We start from the raw sequence: 26,693 nt of genomic DNA, 5'->3' as shown, positions 1-26,693 counted from the left end.
TTTGTAGATTGCTTTGGGTAGTGAGTCATTTTCACAATGTTGATTCTTCCAATCCAAGAACATGGTATATCTCTCCATCTATTTGTATCATCTTTAATTTCTTTCATCAGTGTCATAATTTTCTGCATACAGGTTTTTTGTCTCCTTGGGTAGGTTTATTCCTAGATATTTAATTATTTTTGTTGCAGTGATAAATGGGAGTGTGTTCTTGATTTCACCTTCAGATTTTTCATCATTAGTGTATAGGAATGCCAGAGATTTCTGTGCATTAATTTTGTATCCTCTTACTTTACCAAACTCATTGATTAGCTCTAGTACTTTTCTGGTAGCATCTTTAGGATTCTCTGTGTATAGTATCATGTCATCTGCAAACAGTGACAGCTTTACTTTTTCTTTTCAGATTTGGATTCCTTTTATTTCCTTTTCTTCTCTGATTGCTGTGGCTAAAACTTCCAAAACTATGTTGAATAAGAGTGGTGAGAGTGGGCAACCTTGTCTTTTTCCTGATCTTAGTGGAAATGCTTTCATTTTTTCACCATTGAGGACGATGTTGGCTGTGGGTTTGTCATATATGGCCTTAATTATGTTGGGGAAAGTTCCCTCTATGCCTACTTTCTGCAGGTTTTTTATCATAAATGGTTGTTGAATTTTGTCGAGCGCTTTCTCTGCATCTATTGAGATGACCATATGGTTTTTCTCCTTCAATTTGTTAATATAGTTTATCACGTTGATTGATTTGTGTATATTGAAGAATCCTTGCATTCCTGAGATAAACCCCACTTGATCATCATGTATGATCCTTTTAATGTGCTGCTGGATTCTGTTTGCCAGTATTTTGTTGAGGATTTTTGCATCTATGTTCATCAGTGATATTGGCCTGTAGTTTTCTTTCTTTGTGACAACCTTGTCTGGTTTTGGTATCAGGGTGATGGTGGCCTTGTAGAATGAGTTTGGGAGTGTTCCTCCCTCTGCTATATTTTGGAAGAGTTTGAGAAGGATAGGTGTTAGCTCTTCTCTAAATGTTTGATAGAATTTTCCTGTGAAGCCATCTGGTCCTGGGCTTTTGTTTGTTGGGAGATTTTAAATCACAGTTTCAATTTCAGTGCTTGTGATTGGTCTATTCATATTTTCTATTTCTTCCTGATTCAGTCTTGGCAGGTTGTGCATTTCTAAGAATTTGTCCATTTCTTCCAGGTTGTCCATTTTATTGGCATAGAGTTGCTTGTAGTAATCTCTCATGATCTTTTCTATTTCTGCAGTGTCAGTTGTTACTTCTCATTTTTCATTTCTAATTCTATTTATTTGAGTGTTCTCCCTTTTTTTCTTGATGAGTCTGGCTAATGGTTTATCAATATTGTTTATCTTCTTAAAGAACAAGCTTTTAGTTTTATTGATCTTTGCTATCATTTCCCTCATTTCTTTTTCATTTATTTCTGATCTGATTTTTATGATTTCTTTCCTTCTGCTAACTTTGGGATTTTTTTGTTCTTTCTCTAATTGTTTTAAGTGCAAGGTTAGGTTGTTTATTCGAAGTGTTTCCTGTTTCTTAAGGTAGGATTGTATTGCTATAAACTTCCCTCTTAGAACGGCTTTTGTTGCATCCCATAGGTTTTGGGTCCTCGTGTCTCCCTTGTCATTGTTTCTAGGTATTTTTTGATTTTCTCTTTGATTTCTTCAGTGATCACTTCGGTATTAAGCAGTGTATTGTTTAGCCTCCATGTGTTTGTATTTTTTACAGATGTTTTCCTGTAATTGATATCTAGTATCATAGCATTGTTGTTGGAAAATATACTTGATACAATTTCAATTTTCTTAGATTTACCAAGGCTTGATTTGTTACCCAATATATGATCTATCTTGGAGAATGTTCCATGAGCACTTTAGAAAAAAGTGTACTCTGTTGTTTTTGGATGGAATGTCCTATAAATATCAAGTAAGTACATCTTGTTTAATGTATCATTTAAAGCTTGTGTTTCCTTATTTATTTTCATTTTGCATGATCTGTCCATTGGTGAAAGTGTGGTGTTAAAGTCCCCTACTATGATTGTGTTTCTGTCGATTTCCCCTTTTATGGCTGTTAGTATTTCCCTTATGTATTGAGGTGCTCCTATGTTGGGTGCATAAATATTTACAATTGTTATATCTTCTTCTTGGATTGATCCCTTGATCATTATCTAGTATCCTTCTTTGTCTCTTCTAATAGTCTTTATTTTAAAGTCTATTTTGTCTGATATGGGAATTGCTACTCCAGCTTTCTTTTGGTTTCCATTTGCATGGAATATCTGTTTCCATCCCCTCACTTTCAGTCTGTATGTGTCCCTAGGTCTGAAGTTGGTCTCTTGTAGACAGCCTATATATGGGTCTTGTTTTTGTATCCATTCAGCCAGTCTGTGTCTTTTGGTTGGAGCACTTAATCCATTTGCATTTAAGGTAATTATTGATATGTGTGTTCCTATTCCCATTTTCTTAATTGTTTGGGGTTTGTTATTATAGGTCATTTCCTTCTCTTGTGTTTATTTCCTAGAGAAGATCCTTTAGCATTTGTTATAAAGCTGGTTTTCTGGTGCTAAACTCTCTCAGCTTTTGCTTGTGTGTAAAGGTTTTAATTTCTCCGTTGAATGTGAATGAGATCCTTGCTGGGTAGAGTAATCTTAGTTGTAGGGTTTTCTCCTTCATCACTTTAAATATGTCCTTCCAGTTCCTTCTGGCTTGCAGAGTTTCTGCTGAAAGATCAGCTGTTAACCTTTTGGGGATTCCCTTGTGTATTATTTGTTGTTTTTCCCTTGCTGTTTTTAATATGTTTTCTTTGTATTTAATTTTTGACAGTTTGATTAATATGTGTCTTGCCGTGTTTCTCCTTGGATTTATCCTGTATGGGACTCCCTGTGCTTCCTGGACTTGATTGACTATTTTATTTCCCATATTAGGGAAGTTTTCACTATAATCTCTTCAAATATTTTCTCAGTCCCATTCTTTTTCTCTTCTTGTTCTGGAACCCTTATAATTCGAATGTTGGTGCATTTAATGTTGTCCCAGAGGTCTCTGAGACTCTCCTCAGTTCTTTTCATTCTTTTTTCTTTATTCTGCTCTGTAGTAGTTATTTCCACTATTTTATCTTCCAGGTCACTTATCCATTCTTCTGCCTCAGTTATTCTGCTATTGATCTCTTCTAGAGTATTTTTAATTTCATTTATTGTGTTGTTCATCATTGCTTCTTTCATCTTTAGTTTTTCTAGGTCCAAGATTTTGGGTCATCTTTACTATCATTATTCTGAATTCTTTTTTAGGTAGACTGCTTATTTCCTCTTCATTTGTTAGGTCTGGTGTGTTTTTATCTTGCTCCTTCATCTGTTGTGTGTTTTTCTGTTTTCTCATTTTGCTTCTCTTACTGTGTTTGGGGTCTCCTTTTTGCAGGCTGCAGGTTTGTAATTCCTGTTGTTTTTGGTGTCTTTCCCCAGTGGCTAAAGTTGTGTCAGTGTGTTTTGTAGGCTTCCTTGTGGAGGGGACTAGTGCCTGTGTTCTGGTGGATTAGGCTGGATGTTTTCTTTCTGGTGGGCAGGTCCACATCTGGTGGTGTGTTTTGGGGTGTCTGTGGAATTATTATGATTTTAGGCAGCCTCTCTGCTAATGGGTGGTGTTGTGTTCCTGTCTTGCTAGTTGTTTGGCATAGGGTGTCCAGCACTGTAGCTTGTTGGTCGTTGAATGAAGCTGGGTATTGGTGTTGAGATGGAGATCTCTGGGTGATTTTCACCGTTTGATATTATGTGGAGATGGGAGGTCTCTTGTGGACCAGTGTCCTGATGTTGGCTCTCTCACCTCAGAGGCACAGCACTGGCTCCTGTCTGGAGCACCAAGAGCCTTTCATCCACACGGTATCACCTGGGCAGGCAGCAAATCCACAGTCATTCTTTCCTTCTTAGTTTTCCTGAAATAAATGTGTTCTTTTGTTTATCTCATATAATGAGAACTCTAGAAATGAGCAGCATAGGGTCAATATGGCAGCTCCATAATGTCATCAGAGACCAGCCTCTTTCTGTTGTGGCTGCTAGAGTTGGAAGGTCTCCTGCAGAGGCTAGGGGTGGCTGTGGCACACCGTAGTGACAAAGACACTGGCAGCAGAAGTTCTGGGAAGTACTCCTTGGTGTGAGCCCTCCCAGAGTCTCAGCATGTTTCCTTTTAACACTTGTTAGAGGTCAAGTGTCAACTTTTCACTTTCTTATGTGTTCAAGCATATGTAAGGTGTTTATTAAAAAAAATTACATGCAAAATTTATATAGTTCTGTGTATAGTTCTGTGCCCTTTTGACATGTGAATAAAGCTGTGTATCCAACACCATGGCCAAGATACTGAACATTTCCATTACACAAAATTCCCTTGTACTTCTTTGTAGTCAACTCTTTCCCCCAACTCTACCCTCTGGAAATCATGAATCTGTTTTCTGTGCCTGTAGTTTTGCCTGATCAGACTGTCATATGATAAAATACAATGTGTAGTCTTTTGGGACTTTGTCTTTGGCCCAACAAAATGCATTTGAGATTCATTCATGTCTGTGTCAATCAGTAGGTCACTCTTTTTCATTGCTGAGTAGTGTTCCATTGTGTGACTGCATTGCAGTTTGTTTATCCATTTGCAAGTTGAAATACACTTCATTTATTACTGGTTTTTGGCAATTATGAATAAAGCTGCTCTAAACATTTGCATACATTTTGCGTGCATGGACATAAGTTTTCATATTTCTTAGGCAAATACCTAAGAGTGAGATTGCAGAGTAGTATGGTAAGCATATGTTTAATTATAATAAACCATCAAACTATTTTCCAAATTGGTTGCACCATTTGCATTTCTACCAGTAATGTATGAGAATTCTTGACACCCCACATCCTCACCAGCATTTTGTTTTATCAGCTTTTTATATTTTAGCCATTCTAATAGATGTATAATTGTCTTTCATTATATTTTTAATGATACTGATCATCTTTTTACATGCTTATTTGCCATCCATACATTTTCTTTGGTGAAGTGTCTGTTCAGATCTTATGCACAACAATGTACATTGTTTTCTTGTTATTGAATTTTGAGAGTTCTTCATGGATTCTGTTTACAAGTTCTTTGTCAGATACATGACTTGTAAATATTTTCTCCTAATCTGTGGCTGATATTTTTATTTAATAGTGTCCTTCCTAAGGCAAAGTTCTTACATTTTGATGAAGTCCAATTTATCATGATTTTCCACCTATGGATTACATTTTTGGTGTCATATCTAAGAATTCTTTACACAATCTAAGGCCACTAAGATCTCTTATGTTTTCTTCTAAACTTTTTATAGTTTTACATTTAGATCTATTTTCTGTTAATTTTTCAATAAAAAGTAAAATGTAGGTTGTGATTCCAATTGTTCCAGCATCATTACTGAAAAAACTCTCCTTTCTCCATTAAATTGCCTTTGCAATTTTGTCAAAAATCAGTTGTTCATATATAAGTAGGTGATTTATGAACTCCCTGTTCTGTCCTATTGATCTAAGTGGCTATCCATTCACTATACTCTTAATTAATGTAGCTTTACATTGTCTTGAAATTAGGTAATTTGAGCCTTCTTCATTCATTTTTTAAAATTTATTTGGTTATTTTAGTACCTTTGCCTTCCCATAAATTTTAGAATATTCTTGTCAAAAGTGTTGTGGGATTTAGAGTGGTATTTTGTTGGTTCTACAGATCAGATTGGAGAGAACTGACAGCAATATTGACTCTTCCAATTCATTGATATAGCATATTTCTTCATTTCTTCAGATCTTTTTTGCTTTTTCTTTCATCAGTGGTTTGTACTTTTTATCATATTGTCTTGCATGCATTTTGTTAGGTTGATACCTATGTATTTAATTTTTTTGGTGTTATTGTAAATGGTACTATTTCAAGTTTTGAATTCTAATTATTCATTGCTAATGTATAGAAATACTATTGATTTTTGTATATTGAGCTTGAATTCTGACATCTTGTTAAACTCAGTTAATATTTCTAGAAGCTCATTTATAGATTCATTTAGATTTTCTATGTATACAATCATATCATCTGGGAACAGAGGAAATTTGATTTCTTTTTTCTAATCTGTATGTCTTTTTAAAATTCCTCCCCCAAAACACTGGTTGGGTGTTTCAGAATACTGTTGAATTGGAACGGTGAAAGCATGTATTATTCTCAATTTTAGGATGAAAGCATTTAGTCTTTCACCATTAAGTATGATATTATCTATAGTGTTTTTTTGTAAATGACTTTTATCAGGTTAAGGAAGTTCCTGTACATTCATAGTTGCTGAGAGGTTTTTTTCTTTTTAAAATTATTTATGGATATGAGTTTTCTCAATTGCCTTTATGCATCTATTGAAGTGATCATGTGTTTTTCTCTTCTTTAGTCAGATAAGATGATTAATTATATTGATTAACTTTTGAATGTTGAAACAACATTACATTTCTGGGATAAACCCAAATTGGTCATGATCCATTTCATATACTCTTTGATTTGCTAATATTTTAACTATTTTCATGGATTTTTGAATTTATATTTATGCACTGTATTTTTTATTTTGGTAATGTCTTTGGGTTTGGTATCAATGTAATGCTGGTCACAGAAAATGATTTTGGACATCTTCTCTCCTCTTTTATTTTATGGAAGTAATTGTGTAGAATTCATATACTTTTTTCCTTAAATCTCTTGTGGAATTGGCCAGTGAAATCACCTAGGACTGGAGTATTTTTGTTAGAAGATTTTAAACCAGAAATTCAATTTATAGGAACATTCCAGTTATCTAATTTTCTCGAATGAGCTTTGGTAGTTTGTTTGGTAGTTTGGAATGAGTTTTCCTAGGAATTTGGACCATTTCATTTATGTTGTTGGGGTTATGGGCTTACTGCTGTTTGTAGCACATCCTTATTATTATTTTAATATCTGTGCTGTCTGTAGTGATGCTCTGCTTTCATTCCTATTACTGGAAAATTGCATCTTCACCCTTTTTTTTCTTGGTCAGTCTTTCTTTAATGATTATATGTTTTATTAATCTCCCAAAGCTTTTGGTTTCATTGAATTTTCTCCATTATTTTTTATATTTTAGTTTCATTTATTTGTGCTTTTAGGAAAACTTAAGAGGAGAAAGGGTCTATTGTGTTTATCCAGATACATGCCATTGCTGTTGTTTTTCCTTTATTCTTGCAGTTCCAAGCTTCCCTCTGGTTTCATTTCCCTTCCACCTGAAGAACTTCTTATTGCATTTACTTCAGAACTGATTTGCTGGTGAAAAATGTCTCTTCACCTGAAACTTCATACATTTTCCTCCATTTGAAAGTGGCTTTATTTTGTCTTCATTTTTGAAGGGTATTTTTACTGGTTATAGAATTCTCAGTTGACAGTTCTTTCTTTCAACACTCTAAAGATGTTCTTCCAATTTCTTGTGGCTTTAGAAATTCCTGAGGAGAAACTCGTAATTCATTTGAATCACTTTTCTCCTTTTATGCAAGATGTCAGTTTTCTCTAAGTGTATTCAAGATTTTTTATTAAGTGTGAGAAACCCAGGGTGCAGAATTTTAGGAGCTGCTCACTCTGGTGTGGTGAATGTACTGAGCTGGCACTTGGATAACCCTGAGAACTAGTGCTCTCCTCAATTTTGCTCCCTAGATGCCTACATTGCCTCACCCTCATCACAGCCCTGTCTTTCTCCCCAGCTCCTCAGGGCCTCCTCTCTTAGTTTCCTTGGACAGAACGATGAGTGCTAGCCTCTTGCACTGTCTTATAGTTCCACACAACTAGGGCTGCCTGTGGTGTGATGAGGCAAGAGGACAGAGAGGAAAACTTAACAGCGACATCCCTGTATACTCTTTGGACCACAAACATCCTTTTCCTCATTTTCTCTGGCCAGAGAGATGGGTTTTCCTCTCAAGGGTGCTGGTGCCCACACAACCATCCATGCTGTGATGACAATGCAGCTCTGTGACTTGGGCTGCCCTCCAGGCATGTCCAGGAGAGAAAAAATGAAAGAGATAGATAGATAGATAGATAGATAGAGAGAGAGAGAGAGAGAGAGAGAGAGAGAGAGAGAACCCTCTACATTGCAAGAGTGCCTTGTCTCAGTCCTCTAGCCAGAAAAAAGATGTTTCTTTCAGAGGTTTTGTTGTGCATTTCCACCGCACTGCCCTGGGGTCAAAGAAGGAAAAAAAAAAGGAAAAAAAACAAGGAACTCAACACACTCTGGCTGCTCTTTAAGTTTCCTAATAGTGTTTATTTTTCAAAATTCTCAGGTTTTTGCTTTTTGTATTCTGTGCAGTGTTTAGTTGTAAGCAGTGGGAGAGAAGCTGTGTGGTAAGTTTATTCCATCTTGGCACACACTCATACTCCTAAGGTAATTTTAAAGGTGGAAAACATATATAAAGATGAGTACATTCCTGACAGACTAAGGAAGTGATGGTCATATTTTTCAAATCATTTAACAGTGTACATAGATTGACACTTTAAAATATATCTATGGAGGCAAATTACTCAAAACTGGGTTTGTTCTGGAAAATGTAGGAGGTGTGTTTAGCAGGTCTTTTTGATCTTAAGACTGAGATGGGTGTCTCTTCTTTATATTGTCAAAATACTGTGACATTGCTTTCTTAGTTTTTTTCTAAACCGAATCGCAATAATCCATTTCCTTATCTCTCTCTCACATTAAACCATTCAGTTCTTGAGAAAAGGAGCTATGTCTTATTCTCCTGGACATTCTCAGCATCTAATAATAATGCCTGGTAATTGATAGTCATTGAATAAATATTTGCTGAATAAAGGGATAAACCAAGCTATGGAAGGCTCATTCACAGCTTTTCCACATATAGATACTTACATATAAAGGATTCTTCACCCAGACATGTATTATTTACCCAGGTGTTGTGAAGTCAACCTGTCCTTTGAGCTAACTCTGATACTTTCCCACACATATTTTTTTTCAGATTCTCAGGGACTTATGTTCTCATGGTCAATTTTTACTTTGATATTTCAATCCAATTACAACTTACCTCCTTTGACACTGCTTTGGTTGTACGGTGAATCAAACATGGGATTTAGCTTTTTTCTTTGTTTATTCCCCATATCCTTTATGCAAGGTGTGTGTGTGCGTGCTTGCGAGCACGATGTTCAAGAAAGTACATGATGATGAAGTTTATCACCTGTAGACAAAAAAACTGAATAGTAGATGCTTTTAAGAGTCTGTCCACCACATTGCTACACAATTTCCTTTCCCCTCTCTAGTTTCAGTTTCCCTCACATCATTATACAGAATGATTTATCTTTTCATCCTTCTACAGAGTTTGGGTCCACTTTTGCATATCCAAAGACCCGTTACTGGGCTCTGCTAAAATAAAGAGTAATTGAAACTCTTTAGTCCAACAGAAGGACTGTCAGAGGCTTTAAAGCTTCAGTTTTCTTTTGCCTTTCTCTTAAGGAGCATATAGACATTTATTTTTCAAGTGGTATGATTTAAGCCATACTCTCTACCCTGCTTCCTTACTTCCTCAACAAACACAGAAGTTAAAGTCAGCTTTGAGTTTCAAATGCCAAGTTAACTATACTGCTACACATCCAGATACACATACGTGTTCATTTCCCAAAGACCAAAAAAAAAGCATACCTCACTAAGAAGGGTAACCCTACCTGTTTACAAAAGAGCATGAGATTTGGAATTGGAAGACCTGCGATTGAATCCTGGCAATAGAGCTTCCCACCTTATTTGAGATAAGTCTTTGTCACAAACTGTGGAGGGCTCATTTATATCTTTTCTACATAAAGATACTTATACATAAATCTGCATATTTTGATAATGTATTTATTATCTCTTTGAGCTTCAGTTTTATCACCTGTAAAATGAGAATAATTATATCTTTGGATGCAAAATTGCTGTAGGAATTAAACGAAATAATATATATATCAAGGCATTTTGTAAAATATTATTTGTCCTATAAATCTTAGCTATTATTGTCATTATTATGTATCTGAATTTTAGCAGCGATTATCTCAAGAGGAGTTGTTATTTACTTTTCAACATTGAAGCCAAAGGCTGTCACTCCCAATCAATTCTGAAGCAACTACTTTATGATGGAAGCACCTGGAGGTCAAGTCGTGCCTGAGGGGACTTCTCCATACACAGAGGTGCCCTGTAATGTGAGGGCACTTCTTTCTATCGCATCACCATACCTCACTTTCTCTCCTTACTGTACTCCAACATAGGGGAAGATTTCCCTGTGGTAATGGAGAGGATTAGAGGTGGGGAGGAGAAGACAAAAAAATAAGTGTACAGGACCCTGTAAGTTACTGGCCTCCAGTTATATCCAGGAAATTTGATCTGGACTGGTAAAGATTCTGTCATCCTTGTAGAACAAATAAGTCTAATGCAAATATGTTTAGTAGCTTCCCTCATGTCTGTTTGCTAATTAGCTCAATGTCCAAATCACCTTTGATGACAATTCTTGGTTGTTTTCAACTGTAGCTAAATTTGATCAAGTAATCTAGATATTACAGTTCAAAATTTAACTCCAGGAATGTTTGGACTGCAGGCAAATTGCAAAATAACCTCTTGTTGGAGAACTATAGCTATACCCTATGAACCATAGAGCTTATATTAGCCATATCAAATCTTCTATGAGAACAGCGCTGGGCCTTTTGGAATTTCTTTGGTTTGTACATGAATTTGATTAAATGAAAAGGAAAAAATGTTCTGGAAAATTACTTGTAGTGATGAGTTACTAAGAAGCATATAACTGTGGCCAGATGCCTTGACATATCGTTAAATAAATCCGTTGGAAGTTTAATGGTCATCTTTCAAATCCACTTACTCTGATAAATGTTCACACTAAAGTCATTGGATTTGAAAGGCTAGCTTGCATCACTCCTCACTTATTAAACCAATTTTTGAAAAATTGAAAGGCAATTTTACAACAAAATAAAAGGAAGCTTAAACAATGAAATATTAGTCATTTACTGTATGTTATCTTAACCCAGTAATTAATTTCCTAGTTTTCAAATGCTCTTTCAATTCCATATGCATTTGTTATTTTGTAGTTGCTGTCTTGGTAGTCAGATTTATAATCTGTTTTTACTTAGCATTATGATAGCATTAATACTTTCTATGATGCTCAGTAGTGTTCACATTGTCTATTTTAATAGTTGCTTGATAAGAGTATAATATTACATTATTTCATTAACTTAATGTGCCATCATTTACATGGACATTGAAATAGTTTTCAAGTATTTGCTGCTATAGATATTGGGGCAGTACCTTCATGGATTTAGCTTTTCATTGTTATTTTGTTCTATTATTTCTTTAGGATCCATTTTCTAGTAGATTGAAAGAATTATTGTACTATCTTACAATGCCACAAGCACATAGGAGTATACCAAGCTCAATACAATATTGCCATTTTTCAGAGTGAATATTTTAAACTTTCGAATAGTTCAAATAATTTAATAGGTAAAAATTGTTATCTCAAGATTGACTTTACATTTTTATTAATAGTGAAGTTGAACATTTTCCATATATTTATTCGTTAGAGTTTCCTTTTGTGTGACTGAATTGTTGCTATCCCTTGTCCATTTTCTCTATTGGTGGCTTGAGCTATTTTCTTGTAATATATATTAACAACTTGCTGCAAATATTTTCATAACTTTGGTTTTCCTCTTTAACTTACTTTTTATGCAAATGTCTTTTAATTTTAGATGGTCAAGCAAGTTTTCAATTCTCTTTATGATTTCTTGTATTGCTTTAAATAGAGGAAATAATCATTTCTCCAAAGATGTGGTAAATAATATTTTAATTTTTTTCTATTTTCCTACACTAAAAAATTGTACTTTAACTCTTAATCCTTAAATTTATTTTGAAGAGTTGGTACTCATTTATATACATCAAATTGGCAGCTTTAATAAAATAATATGCTATCATATTTCTATGTGCAAACATGGAGAAAGAGATAAAGTTACTAAGCAAACATGAAGAAGAAGAAAAAAAAAATTCCAAGGGCAGAGAGTTATTACAAACTGACAAATGTATAACTATTTCTTTTTTTCTTTTTAGAAATTTTAAAAGAATTTTTATTGGAGTATAGCTGTTTACAATGTTGTATTAGCGTCTGCTGTACAGCAAAGTGAATCAGTTGTACATATACATATATCCCCTTTTTTTAGATTTCCTTCCCATTTAGGTCACCACAGAGCATTGAGTAGAGTTCCCTGTGCTATACAGTAGGTTCTCATTAGTTATCTGTTTTATAAATAGTAGTATATATATGTCAATCCCAATCTCCCAATTCATCCTACCCTCCCCTTCCCCCCTTGGTATTCATAAGTTTGTTCTCTACAACTGTGTCTCTATTTCTGCTTTGCATGGATAAAGATGATGTTGAAAAAATAAAAAAAAAAAAAAAAGATGTTGTACATATATACAATGGAAAATTACTCAGCCATAAAAAGGAATGAAATAGTGCCATTTGCAGAGATATGGATAGACCTATAGTGTGTTATACAGAGTGAAGTAAGTCAGAAAGAGAAAAATAAATATCGTACAGTATCACTTATTTGTGGAATCTAGAAAAATGGTACAGATGAACTTATTTGTAACTATTTCTTATTTCTTTACATGACCATATTGAGAAACTGATGAACACTTGAAAAAATTATATCCTATAAAATATTTCTCATTTTTCTATTTTCTAGAAGATTTTATGTTATGTTGAAATTATATGTGTCTTGGAAATTTGGTGGAAATATTATGCAATATTACCTGAGTGTGGATTTTTGTGTGAAAATTTCAAAATAGTTATGAAACTTCCTACTTCTTCCTGACTGTTTTGATGTTATTATTATTTTTTGCTAGTGCATTTTCATTTCATCCAAGTTTTCAAAATGTTTGGCATACAGTTGTTCATAGTGCTTTCTTAGCATTTAAAATATCTCTTATGTAACTATAGTTATTCCTCTTTTGGATCACATTTTAATTTGTTTCTTCCCTCTGTCTCTTTTTCTGAATTAATTTTCCAGAGAATTACTGAGCTTATCTCTTTAAACAGTTGAATTTGTCTTTGGTGATGGTCTCTAATGACTTTGTTTTCTATTTCATTTATTTTCTGCTTTTAACTTGATTACTTTTTTCCAATTTTATTGTGCTTCACTCATTAATTTTAGCTTTTTAATTTTCTAATATAAGCTTATTTTAAAGCTAAAATTTCCCTCTAAAAACCACTTTAGCTATATTCCACAGATTTTGATACACAATATTTTCTTCTAAGCATTTTAACATTTCTATTATAATTTCCTTTTCAACTTTTCAGTTATTTAAAAGAGATATTTACAAATTTCCAAATGTACAGAAATTCTTAATTTTTCTTTTATTATTGATTTTGAATTTAATTGCATTGTGGTAGAAGAACATAGTCTGTATGATATCAGTTCTTTGAAGTCCTTTGAGACTTGACTTATGATCTGTATTTGTAAATGCTAATTTTTGTAAATGTCCCTTGTATGCATGGAAAGAATATACATTTTAAAACTGACAGGTGCTGATATATATATGTTCATTAATCAGTCATGTTATTTATGTTGTTCAAATCTTCAGTATCTGTTTTTATGTGCTTGGCATATTGGTAGTATGGGAGGTGGGTTGAAATATTCCATGATAAGGGTGGTTTCTAATTTTTTGTAATCTTTTGTTTTTGCTGGTATATTTTTTATTAGGATGATACGTCTTTAGAAATGTTATATTTTCTAGGTGAGTCGACATTTTATCAATATTAGTGGTAATCACTGATAGAGATTTTCTCTTAAAGTTTATTTTGTGTTATATTAATATCTCTATGCAAACTTATTTTAAGGTGTTTTCCTTTTTCTCTCCTATTTTGTTTTATGCCCTTCTTTGAATTAAAACAATTCAATCTAACAATCTGTCTTAAAACTGACAAATTTAGTCTTTATTAAGACTTTTTTATATCTTATTTTGTGCTTATTATTTTTCCCATTTTCCTATGCTTTTTTTCTGATGAACAGAACACATGATTTCAATATCCTTTCTAGCTCTAACATTCTATGATATTGTAAAGTAGATAAAACTAAATGAAAACCAGTGTGGTTCAAGCTGTATATTTAGTAGCCACCAGTGTGAGGGAGAGAAGTCAGGAATTACTGCACTTGAAATCTTTCTTGAAGGATAGACTCTATCTGAATAAGCAGAAAGACAAAGATTAACAGTAGGAAACAAGATGAAGGATATACATTGCAAAAGAAGTTTACAACTTTGGGAGTAGATAATAAACTGGAGGTCAGGGAAAAGAGATGTTACGTCATGTCTACCAGAAGAAAAAGACTTGCAACAGAAAACAAAGGTGAAAGGGAAGAGGAAGACTGGGTGGAAAGCTGATTATAACAAGAAGCACAAGAAATACTACAAACATATCTTGTAGATGTTTACTCCAGAGATTGGAGAAGCAGCTTCACATCTTGCAGTGGGCTGTCCATAGTCTCAGAGTGGTCATGCGAAAGAATCTTTCCTGTCTTTTTGATACAGGAGAAGCAGGTTGGAAGTTAATTGTTTCTGGTAGCCTTGGGTGCAGGGAAACCACAGGTGTCATTTTTGACCATTGAAATCCTGTTTCCATAAGAATGGTGACACATATCATTGGAAGTGACATCCAAGTTGTCACAACATGCCAAGGTCCCCAACTACTGTCAATCTGTGGACTTCTCCTTTGGGAGAGATGACCTTTTCTGAAATGTTTATTAGAAAGCTCAGAAAGTAAACTTGACTTCCTAGCACCATTTATAGGTTTTGTAAGTGTAGGGGCAAAGGCTGTCTTACACAGTGTTGCAGAAAATGTTTGTAATTTTGGAGGAAGGGAATAGAAAATACTAGTAAATAAATCTCATTGTAAGAGAGCAAGATTTGTGTGCCCTCATTTACATTCCAGTCTAGGAAATGGTCTTTCATTGGATGATAAGAAAAAGGCAGAAGCTTGTTCATGACCCTTCTATTAAAACCAAATTTATGAGTAAAAAAGAAATAATGATTGAAAATTTTCAGGAATCATGAGGGAAGAATTGAGACGTGTGTTCTGCAGCTTTCGCTCTTGCTATCTCTAAAAAATCTGCACTGCCCAATTGCTACTCTTAGCCCAGGGAGCTGAATGATAATGATAAGATATCTCTCCCACATGAGCAATCTGAACAGTGTAACAACATGTCACTTTGCTGAAGATTAGATGTCAGCAGGGGGTCAAAAATGCAAATGCACGAGTCAGTTCCACAAAAACTCCCCTACTTCTTATACCAGCTATTAGGGCTGAAATTTGTGTAACCTTCTTCAGGCTGCATTTGGTGTTTTGTCATTAGTTTTTTTAAAAGGTCACAGTAAGGGAAGCTGAACAACTTTGTGATGCTCAGCTGTCAAAACTCTTTTCCATAAAGTCCCAATTATTAAGAGCATGCTACTGGAACAGAGGTAGACAGAATGATCAATGAACAGGCTAGATGACCCAGACCCTCAAATATGTAAACACTTAATGTACAGTTAAATCCTCATTTCACATCATATATCTAAAAAAGTGTTAGATTTTAATATAATGAACTACACAAGCATTATAAGAAACTGTCAGTGATTACTTCCCTGATCTCTGAACTGGAATATTGTTTGTAGGATGAATGCAGGCAGTATAGAATACTTTGATTAGGAGCATGGCTGTGGAGTCAGCGACCTGTGATTTAATTCTAGCTAGCAATTTACTAGCTTTTTCACTTAGGCAAATTGCCTAATCTTTCCAAATTCACAGTTCTGCAATCTGTAAAATGGGAGTGACAGTAGAAACTATCTTGGGCAAATTATATTTCCTCATCTCAAATAGTAGTAAAATAATAAAGATTGTCACAGTATACAGTAACTGGAATAATAATAAAATCTAGTTTATTTTTGCCAGGACAAAATGAAATAGTAAGTAAAGCTATATCATAATAATTGTCTCATAATCACATCCTTTGTCATCTAGTATCATTGTTAATTTATACATTGGAACAAAGAAGGGAAAGATATGGCTATGTAAAATAACAACAATTTAATAAAAGAAACTTAAAGGGAAACAGCAAGCAAAAATATTTTTAAAAATCTATCTAATATATAAACTTCCTTTGGATCCAATTTTTTTGGTATAATTTCTAGTGGGTCTATTGGCAATAAATTTTTGTGGCTTCCTTTTTTTTTCTGAAAACATCTTTATTCTTTTCATTTTTGAGGGTTATTTTCGCTGGATATAGAACTCCAGGTTGACAATTCTATTCTTTCAGATCTTATGTATATCATTCTATTATTTTCTGGCCTAAATTGTTTTTGATATGAAGTTAACTGTCATTTTTTCATTATTCCCATCCATGTAATGATTTTTTTCTCCTGGGGTTATTTTTAAGATCTTTATTTTTGTTTTCTAGCAGTTAAACTCTGATGAACATACGTGTGATTTTCTTTGTATTTATCTTGACTGGAGTTCAATGATATTTTTGGATTTGCTAATATATTTTTGATCAATTTTAGAAAAAAGTTGGCCAAATTTTTTTCTACCCCATTCCCTCTCTTTCCTTCCAAGACTTTAGTTACATGAATATTTGAGTACTTGATATTGATTCAGATGTAACTGAAGTTTTGTTAGCTTTTCTCCCTCCAGTTTTTTTTTTTCTCTTTATGCTTCAGTTGGATGATTTTCATTGACTTACCTTCAAGTTCACTGGTCTTTTTTTGTTGTTGTGTGTAATTTGCTATCAATCTCATCCAATGACTTTTTTCAAAAAAATTTTTTTGATTTCAGATATTGTACTATTTAGTTCTTAGATTTACAGTTGCCCCTTGAACAACATGGATTTGAACTGTGCAGGTCCACTTATACACAGATTTTTTCAATAAATATGTATTAAAGTACTACATGGCCCACAGTTGGTTGAATCCAGGGATGCAGAACTGTGGATATGGTGGGCCGACTGTAAAGCTATATGAGGATTTTCAACTGTGCAGGGGTCGGTGCCCCAACCCCTGTGTTGTTCAAGGGTCAATGGTATTTTTTTATTATAATGTTGAAATCTCTTATTAAATTCTCAATATATACATTTATATCTATATCTTTTAATATAACTGTGTATTATTTTTATCAATATCTTAGTTATTTTAAAATCCTATCTGAAAATAGCAAATCTGGATTGTTCTGAGTATGTTTTTCTTGAATAACGTTTCTCTTGACTGTTAGTTACATGTTCCTGTCTTTCCCCTGTGGTCCCCCATTTCCGCCACAGGCTAGTAAATTTTCATTGACTACTGGATATTTTGAAGGACACTTTATAGAGATTGGGTTCTGTTATCTTCCACTAGAGGATGTTTAGTTTTGTTTTAGAAGGCAGTTAAATTACTCACTGCTAATCCTGAACCTGTGAAGGCTTAGATCTATAATCTGCAAGACCAGGTCCCCTTTCTTGCCATAATTCCTAGGGCAAATTCTTTAGTTGTGAAATGTTTCCTTTACTCCTTAAGTGGTTTTTCTGTGTTTCCATGAAAAGCTTGAGACATTTTCCAAGTTCCGCCAATTTTGAGGTCTAGAATTACACATTTTCCCCTTATTCATCTCTTTTAGGTTTCCAGCTACTGTTTTCACTCTGGTATCCTTGGCGTCTCTCTCATGTATGTGCAGTTTGGAGATTAGACAAGCATTTGAAGGAAATCTCAAAGTTGCAAAGTTGGGTCCTTATGGATTTCTTTTTTATCTGAAATTTCCCCCTTTAATTTCCAATGACTCTTGCAGTTCCAAACTCCTTTTCCTGACTCCTTAGGTCAAAACCAAACCAATCCAAAACAATCTGTGCCTTGCTTTGCAAGTTTTAGCCACTCCATGCTATGGAGTGCCCTCATGGAACAAATTATATAAACAAATGTGATTTTCAAGAGTCAAATCCCTTCCATTTTCTGTTTGATTTTGGTTGCTTTCCTGTGCCTTCAAGCAGTTATTTAAAGAAATTTTGTCCAGAGTTTGTAATTGTTATTTGCAAGAGAGTTAGCCTGATGTAGAAGTTCTTCCATTATTTACTGGAATTCTGCTTATAAATCATTACATATGTCCAAAATATTCAGAGGTGGAAGCATTTAGATAAAAAAAGAAAAAGTTCACTTGTAAAGAGTGCAGGAGAGTCAGACTTCAGGAGGACTGGCTCATGAAATACAGAACACAAAAAGCATTTTAGGGAATCAAAGTGCAAAATTGCATGGTTACCAAGTTTACGTTGGTCTTCTCATAGTGAAAGATGACAACTCTGTCACAATTATGAAATTCAGAAAGTTTATGACATGTCCTCAGACAGCAGCATAGCAAAAACCTAAGAAAATAATTTTGTTAGAGTCCAGATTTACAAGAAATATTCAAGGTTTTATTATTTTAGAGACCAGAATTAGTCAGAGTAACTTTTGCTTGTTTTTCTTTGTTTGTTGTTTGCTTTTTATCTTAGAATGAAAAGTGTTGATTATTATTTTCTTTTTTGAATGATATTTGGTTATTGAGACATAGAGATTTGATCTTTGAGAGACAGAGATTTTATGAGTCTGTCTCATTTCTCATCATTATGCCATATGTAACATTCTTTTTAGGAAGTTGAAAATATGCATCAAGTTCCTTAAAGCTGTTCATATTCTTTTGTCAATAATTCTAATATACAAAAAGCTTACACAAACTGATGAGAAAAACATTAAAATTTGAATGGAAGAATAGGCATACATGAGTCAGACAATTAACAGAGGAAATATAAATGAAAAACATGGGAAAATGTTCCAAATCATCAAACATCAAACAAATTCAAAGTAAAAAAATAACATCCAATTTTCCTGGTGTTACATTAATGAAGAATATAATACTTAATATTCACAAGGATACCATTAAATGGATAGTCTCATGTACTACCGGTAGAAATATAACTTGACAAAACTTTTTTGAAAACCATTTGTTTATATGTTTGAAAGCCTTAAATATTCATAAATTTTGGCCCAGTTATTCTCTTTCCAAAGTGCTATTTTAAGAAAATAATCAAAATTCAGAGAAGATATATATTTATATGGAAGTTAATTAAGAAATTTTTATTCAGTGCTAGTTAATTATATATATGCTGAAATGTTTAGAGATGAGGCTTATTGTTATCTACAGATAACTCTAAAATGCATCAAAATTTATTGATGGGTGTATAGAGGAAGAATAAATGGATGGATATATTCTAAGCTAAATATAGTTGAACATTAATTAGTTAATGTTTAATAGTATACCTAGGTGGTTGGTATATTGTTGTTCACAGAATGATTCTTTCAACTTTTCTATATATTGAAAGTTTTTAAGTTAAAATGTTGGGATAGGGCTTCCCTGGTGGCACAGTGGTTAAGAATTTGCCTGCCAATGCAGGGGACACAGGTTGGAGCCCTTGTCTGGGAAGATCCCACATGCCGCGGAGCAGCTAGGCCCGTGTGCCACAACTACTGAGCCTGCGCTCTGGAGCTTGCAAGCCACAACTACACTACTGAGCCCGCGTGCTGCAACTACTGAAGCCCGCCCGCCTAGAGCCCATGCTCCACAACAAGAGAAGCCACCGCAATGAGAAGCCTGCACACCACAACGAAGAGTAGCCTCCACTCGCCGCAACTAGAGAAAGCCCGCATGCAGCAACAAAGACCAAACACAGCCCGAAATAAATAAGTAAATTTATTAAAAAAAAAAAAAAAGTTGGGATAAAGAAAAGAATAATTAATAACCACAAATATTTGAAAAGTCTAATGTATAATTAATTATAGTGCACAAATGATATATTAATGAAATAGTTATTCAAATAATGTTTTAAATGAGTTTTTAACAAAGCTTGTTTAATGAGTTTAATATTAGGAGGGAAGTAGAGGATTCAGTGTACCCTTAATTAAAAAGAAACTGTATGTACATATTATCATTTTAAAAAAGCAAGCTAGAGAGAAATGTATCGACATTTTAATGTTTTTAAAAAGTTCTGGATGCTAGTGTTATGGATGTCTACTTTCTTTGTGCCTTTTTCCATATTCCAGATACTCTGTAGATCACATGTATTCTTTTTTTATTGTTGGTGTAACATATTCCTACAAAGGTAGTGGCCTAAAACAACATACATTTGTTATGTTTCAGTTATCTCTGAGTCTGATGTGGGTCACTATGGGCTAAAATTACTGGGCTGTGCCCCTTTCTGGAGAATCAAGGGGAGAATTTATTTTCCTGTCTTTTCCAGCTTCTAGAGGCCACCCCTTAAAACTTGGCATGTGCCTCCTTCCTCCACCTTCAAAGTCAGCAAAGTTGCAGAAGCTTACTCTTCTCCCTTAGTTACATCCTTAGGTGTCATTATTCTGCTTACCACAGCATGTATTACTCCTGTAAGCAAAAGAATATGTATTTAAAGTTAAAAACCACCTTAAATTATTTCTAAAGTAGTTCACTTACAGGACTCAATCTTAAGAAATAGCAAATATAATCCATGGTTTATGTAGAAGATTATTCATTGCATTTTTAATAATAATGGTGAAAAATTACAAAGAATTACAATTCCCCAAAACAGATGACAATAAAATAGTTTCATAGAGTATTATACCTCTAGTTGTTATCCTATGCAGTCATTAAAAATGTTTATGACTATTTCTATCTGCTTGGGAAATTCTCAGTTAAAATGTTGTATATAAAAAGCAGAATAAAAAATCTATGTACAGTTTGATTTCTACAGTGGAAATGTATATATTGGATGGATGTATGTGTAATCTTACTCTCTCTCTCATATGTATATGTATGACAGAGATGGAAGGCAGCACAATACAGCAAAATGTTAACAGTGGTGTCTTTCTTGGTGGTGGGATTGCAGGTGATCAAGACTATCTCCCTCTTAGTTGTGTACTAGAAAATGAATTATTTTAAAAACATATACTTGAGTGTGTGTGTGCATATACATGCATGTACAGTTGACCCTTGAACATCACAGGTTTGAACTATGCAGGTCCACTTCTATGGGAATTTTTTTTCAGTAGTAAATATTACAGTACTATGCGATCCTCAGTTGGTTGAATCCAAGGATGCAAAGGGCCGAATATAAGTTATATGTGAATTTTCGACTGCATAGAGAATTAGCATCCCTAACCCTTACATTGTTCAAGGGTAAACTGTATGTATATATGTGTACACACACACACACACACACACACACACACACACACACACACATATACCAAATAATATATCAAATAATTAAGGTGGCATTCTCAGTGTTCATTTTCTAATGAGGTATTTAGCTTCCCAATAGATATAGTACTTCTTATTTTCTACTTAAGAATCCTGTGATTTGTTTATCCATTTATTTTATATTTATGGAGCTCCCATGATGTAAACTACATTGTGAGGGTCCAATAGAGCTGTTAGATTTGTCTTTATCAATTTATATCTTTGATGAGCAAAGAAAATTCTATGCCTGTTTCTTTTCTCTGTTCTCTTTTTTCTCCTAAAAGTAAATTTTAAAACATTGATATGTTTCTAAACAGAAAGTAACTTTCACACTTCTCAAAATAGCTTTCTACTAGCACTTGAAATTCAGGTGTTTATTGGAATTTTCATAGGATGATCCCCTTAACAACTTCAGCAAGAACACTATATTTTTCAAACAGTTTCTAATGCAAACCATAATAGCAAGAGGGTATTTCAGAACTCATTCTAAAAGAGCTCTATCCCCATTAGAATGAAACACTGTATAACATTTAAAGATGATGTTTAAAAAAGATTGAATTTATTTTTTGAAGACAGTATAAAAAGAAAGAAGACAAACACACAGAACCTCAGGTGCTTATAATCAAGATAATAAAACAAGCCTGATACACATAAAATATTTAGATACTATGGTAATACTTTATTAATATACATATTATTAACTATGACTGGCTCATCTCTGGGTGATGTAGCTTCATCTCACTGAGGCTGAAAGAGGAGATGAGGCTGTGGGCGGAGAGGAGGAACCCTTTTAATTTATCACAGCTCAATGGATTATTTTAATCCCTTAATGAGGCGTGGGAGTCTCTGAGTTCACATTGACTTCTTTCCCATATGTCTCCTCTGCTTTTTTCCCTATGTACATTTTAAATTGTTCTAATTTTCTATTGAAAGTATAAAACTCCAAGTGGCCAGTTAACAAGATTCCAACAATTTTTAGAGGAGCAGTTGAGAAGTAGGTTTTGGCATCTGAGAGATCTTTATTCAGATCCAAGCTCTGCTGTTCTGTGCACACACTTCAAACTTAAATTTCTTCGTCAGTAACAATAGGAATAAAATAACAAAATAATTTGGTATTTTCTTGTGAAATAACAAGTAATAGTTATTTTTACTTGTAAAAGTAAATAAATTAATGAAAGTCTTAGAGTCCATTTACCTATTAGGTTCTGAGGTTTTTCTGAGAAATCAACCTTATGTGGTATGCAAATTTATTTCTTGGGAAGGATAGATATGGGAAGTGAAGCTGTCCATAAAAAAGGATATATATGTGTTCACAGAATTAAGAGTACTATTGATTAGCTGCAAGGATACTCAAGAATTTCCAACTACTTGTCCATGTACTCCATGTTAATAGAGCAAGGGTCACACCTTGTCTGTTTTACTCTTTTCTGTATCCCTCTCCTCTCTAAGTCTATCACACCTAATTCCTTTTTGTAGATTTAGGCTTACTCCATCCAATACCAGAAGAAGTTTGATCTGAGGCAGAAGGAATCAACCAGTTCTCACCTCACAGTCTCAGCATAATTTCTTCTAGGTATTGATACACAGGCCTGGGATTGTGTTTTAATCTTTCTTTCTTTTTTTTTTTTCAAACCATTTTCCTGTAAGCCATCTATGACAAGGGGCTAATTTTTGACCTTACTGGTCCTCCTGTAAACCAGAGTCCTTCTTCTGAAACTTTATCCAATGGCTGTAGCTCTTCTGTTCTTAGATGGAACATCCTAATTCTACTTACCTGTTTGGACTTGAGAGTATTGTCTGCCTTGGATCCTTTCCCACTTTGTGCCGTTCACTTGTGGGCAAGCTCGTGCATGATACTAACTTTTCACCTGAATTGATATAGTAGAGTTTACTAAAGAATATTTGTCAGCCAGACCAAACCTCCTGTGCTATTTTATTCTGAGTTCTTTGAACAAATATTTATTGAACTTTCTCTGTATGCCAGGATCCCAGAATATGGAGTTGACTACTACTGAGAAATTCTGATGTATAACACTGACTACCCACAGCAAGGATAAAACAACTGCTTGTTAAAACTTGAATGGGGGAAGGGAGTCTCTAAGGGAAGGAGTGTGTTTGTGTGTGTGTGTGCAGGTATTATTTATCATGACAGACCAATGGGAGCCTCGCCGAAGTATTTGGCATTGGCTGATGGCCAACATCTCATTTGCTTTCCCCATGAAACCAGAGGACCTTCATTCCTAGGCTGCCAGAGTGACACTTTCTGAGGTCAGCTCATGAGCCCAGTGCTGGGAAATGGCATTTAGCATAGCTGGCATGTTCCTCAGACAACAGTTACCTACTGAGAGCAGTGGTGGAGGCAAATTGCTTCTCAGTTTTATGCAACGCTGACTCATCAACCCAGTGGATGCATTTCTTTATCTGGGACTTTGCTGAGGATTAGTCTGGACAGTGTATTGAGGCAAATCTGCCTATCAAACCAATACTAGAGGGTTTTATTTATTTATTAAATCTTTTTCTCTTCTATCATAAAGAAAATTAAAAGCAGGAGAAAAAGTACAATTAAAAATATTGGTAAAAATTAGAAAAAAAAGAGAAAATGTAAGCTGTCAGAGCAGTCCACTTTGTAGATATGTAGAACAATTGCAGCGGTCACTCATTTGCCCTGGGAAGGGATTCATGTGTTATACAGTGATGAGCTTCCCTATTCTCTTTCCTTCCATTTCCCTCTGGTTATGGCTGCAGAGGAAGGATATTTTTGTGATCCATTCCACCATTTTAAGATATCAGGGTTTCTGAATTCTATACCCATCTGGCCCCATTCCCTTAAGGATTGTGTCATGTACGCACCAGGACCTGAACCCTTACAGTACCCTCCTTAATCATTAATCCAAGAATCCAGGAAAAACTGTATTCCTATCCACTCATGCACCAGAAAAGGAGGTTTTGGAAACTACTCCAAAAAAGTTTTGATAACACTCTAAATAATAGTGGTTTTCAACTTTTCCTTAGCTCTGGAGCCCTTTGTTAAAATTAAAGTTTTCAAAAATATGGTGGAAATGGATGGAGACTTAATTCCTCAGTTACTACTCTCTAGTCTGGGCCCTTCAAGTAGCTCCTTGAACAAGTGCCTTAAAGCCATCTGAATATGTTAAATGTAACTCATGCTTATTATGGAAAATTTGGAACATTCAAAAAAGGAAATCACATCACACAATAACTACCTTTAAACATATCATGTATGTGTGCCTGTCTATGTGTGTGTGCTTTAAAAGTTTTGAAAACATAATTTTATATCCCATATTTTATTTGGAATTTTAATATGAATAATATCTATTCTTCAAAAATAATTTATTTAATGCTATATCACGTGGCTCTGCCCTTTCCCTACTGTTGTATATATAGGTTTTTTTCCCCAAATTTTGTCTATTATTATGACTAGCATTATGATAGATGTCTTTTTGTATATGTCCCAAGGATAGAACACAGAAGTGAAAAAATCTGTGGTCTCAGTAAAAAGTTTTTTATGAGAAAGAAAGAGTAAACCAAGCCTCATGTATCTCTGTATGTCCAGTGTTCTGGAGGGAGCCTCAGCCACCCCTCTGATTGGATACAGGCTTGATTTTAAACCCAAGGGGTTTAACGGAAGCAGAAGTGAGCTGGTTGAGTAAGAAGGAAGTGCCCCTGCCTCTCTGCATGCTTCTCAGCCCTTTCCTTGCTTTTCCACAGGGAGGGTAATTAGTGAATCTGAGCACTCAGAGCAGGGGTTAGCAAACTTTCTTTTGTAAATGCCAAAGATAAATATTTCAGGCTTTGAAGACCAGATGATATTTTTAACCACTATTCAACTCTGCTGTCATAGAGTCAAAGTAGACATAGATAAGACATAAGAAAATGGTCACGTGTTCATTTAAAACTGTGTTTGCATAAAACTTTATTTACAAAGACAGACAAATAGAAGGTGGGTTGGATTTGGCCTGAAGTCTATAAGTTTGCTGACCCATGACTTCAAGCCCGAGGTACTGATTGGAGGTTCACTAGTGGGCAGGTTCACTGTAAATATGAGTACAGCTTACTCAATCTGGTTACCACTTCTCCAGGCCTTGCAACTAGTAAACTGAGAAGGGCCAGCTAACAGGGTTGGCCATCTTCCTTTTTCTTTTTCCCCCTGAACACTGGTCATTGCGCTGGGTCCTGGGGTGGTAAAAGTTGGAACCAGGCTTGCACGTGAGAAGCAGGTGACCCTGCATAGGGCTTAAAACTAAGCTGCGTGTTATAACCCAATATTATCAGTACTTTTCTTTAAGGAGTATTCGGCAAAGCTCAGCTAAAAACAAAGAGAGATTTTATAAACCATGTGCTATAATTTCTTCTGTGTTAAGCTCCTTTGGAAATCTTGCTTGGTAAGAGGGTAGTAGGGCATGTTTGCAAATTCTTGGGTTCTCTGGTTAGATACCACTAAAAATTCACCCCATAATTTTCATGGAAGCAATACCTTTTCTGCATGCACTGTTAACAGGACATTTCAGCACAATGGGCTATATTTTCTTCCCTGGCTAAAACTAAAAAATGTCACTCGAGTGTCCATCTGATTGTTGTTCAGAGAACAACATTTAGAGATGGCTGGAAGCCAGATGGACTAATCTGATTGCACGTGGAACAGGGGCTTCTGGCCTGTCCCATGGGATCTTCTGTGAGGAAACTCTAATGAAAAATAGATTAGATTTTTACCAAGTGGGGCGTCGGGTGTCAAATGCCTAAATTGTACCACGTCCCATCCTCATTACAATTACTGTCATAAGAATTGATTCACATTGTGCTATTTTCTTTTTTTGTCCTTATTACAATTTTACCAGAAAAAAATAAGACCCAGGAGTGCATTATCTGCATGGCCCTGGGAACCACTGGTCCTTGTAATTATGAGGTTTATTTTTTTGCTCAGGCAATCTGTACGTGGAGGTGTTTTATGAAAACTCATGTTCTCAGCTGGGAAAAGCATGCCATGGGATGTGGAAGAGGGAGAACTTGTTCGAAGGAGAGAAAGTAGAGTCAGCAGCAGAAACTGAGGCATAATTTAAACATACAAAATGGTAGAGGTAGTGTGCTGGAGAAGCATTTTAAAAGGAAGTAAGGATAACAACTAATAATAATAACCAAGGCAGCAAAAAGCAAAATGGCAAAAGGATTCTGTAGTTATTTTTTTTAAGATCAAGGTATTTGAATAATGCTACCTCCAAGGGAATAATTTCAAAAAAGATGAATATTGAGATGGGTGTGGAGACTTTCTAGTTCGTTCTCTGCATTGTGCAGAAGGGGACAGGGTTACAAAGCTCAGTATGATCAAAATGTGGACCTGACCCCAGATCTCTGATTCTTGAACTCTTGTCTTCCTTTCGTCTATAATTTTCTGTCTTG

Source organism: Tursiops truncatus, chromosome 20 (assembly GCF_011762595.2).
Source record: "Tursiops truncatus isolate mTurTru1 chromosome 20, mTurTru1.mat.Y, whole genome shotgun sequence".
In the NCBI taxonomy this organism is placed as follows: Eukaryota; Metazoa; Chordata; class Mammalia; order Artiodactyla; family Delphinidae; genus Tursiops; species Tursiops truncatus.
This window is presented reverse-complemented; position numbering follows the sequence as displayed.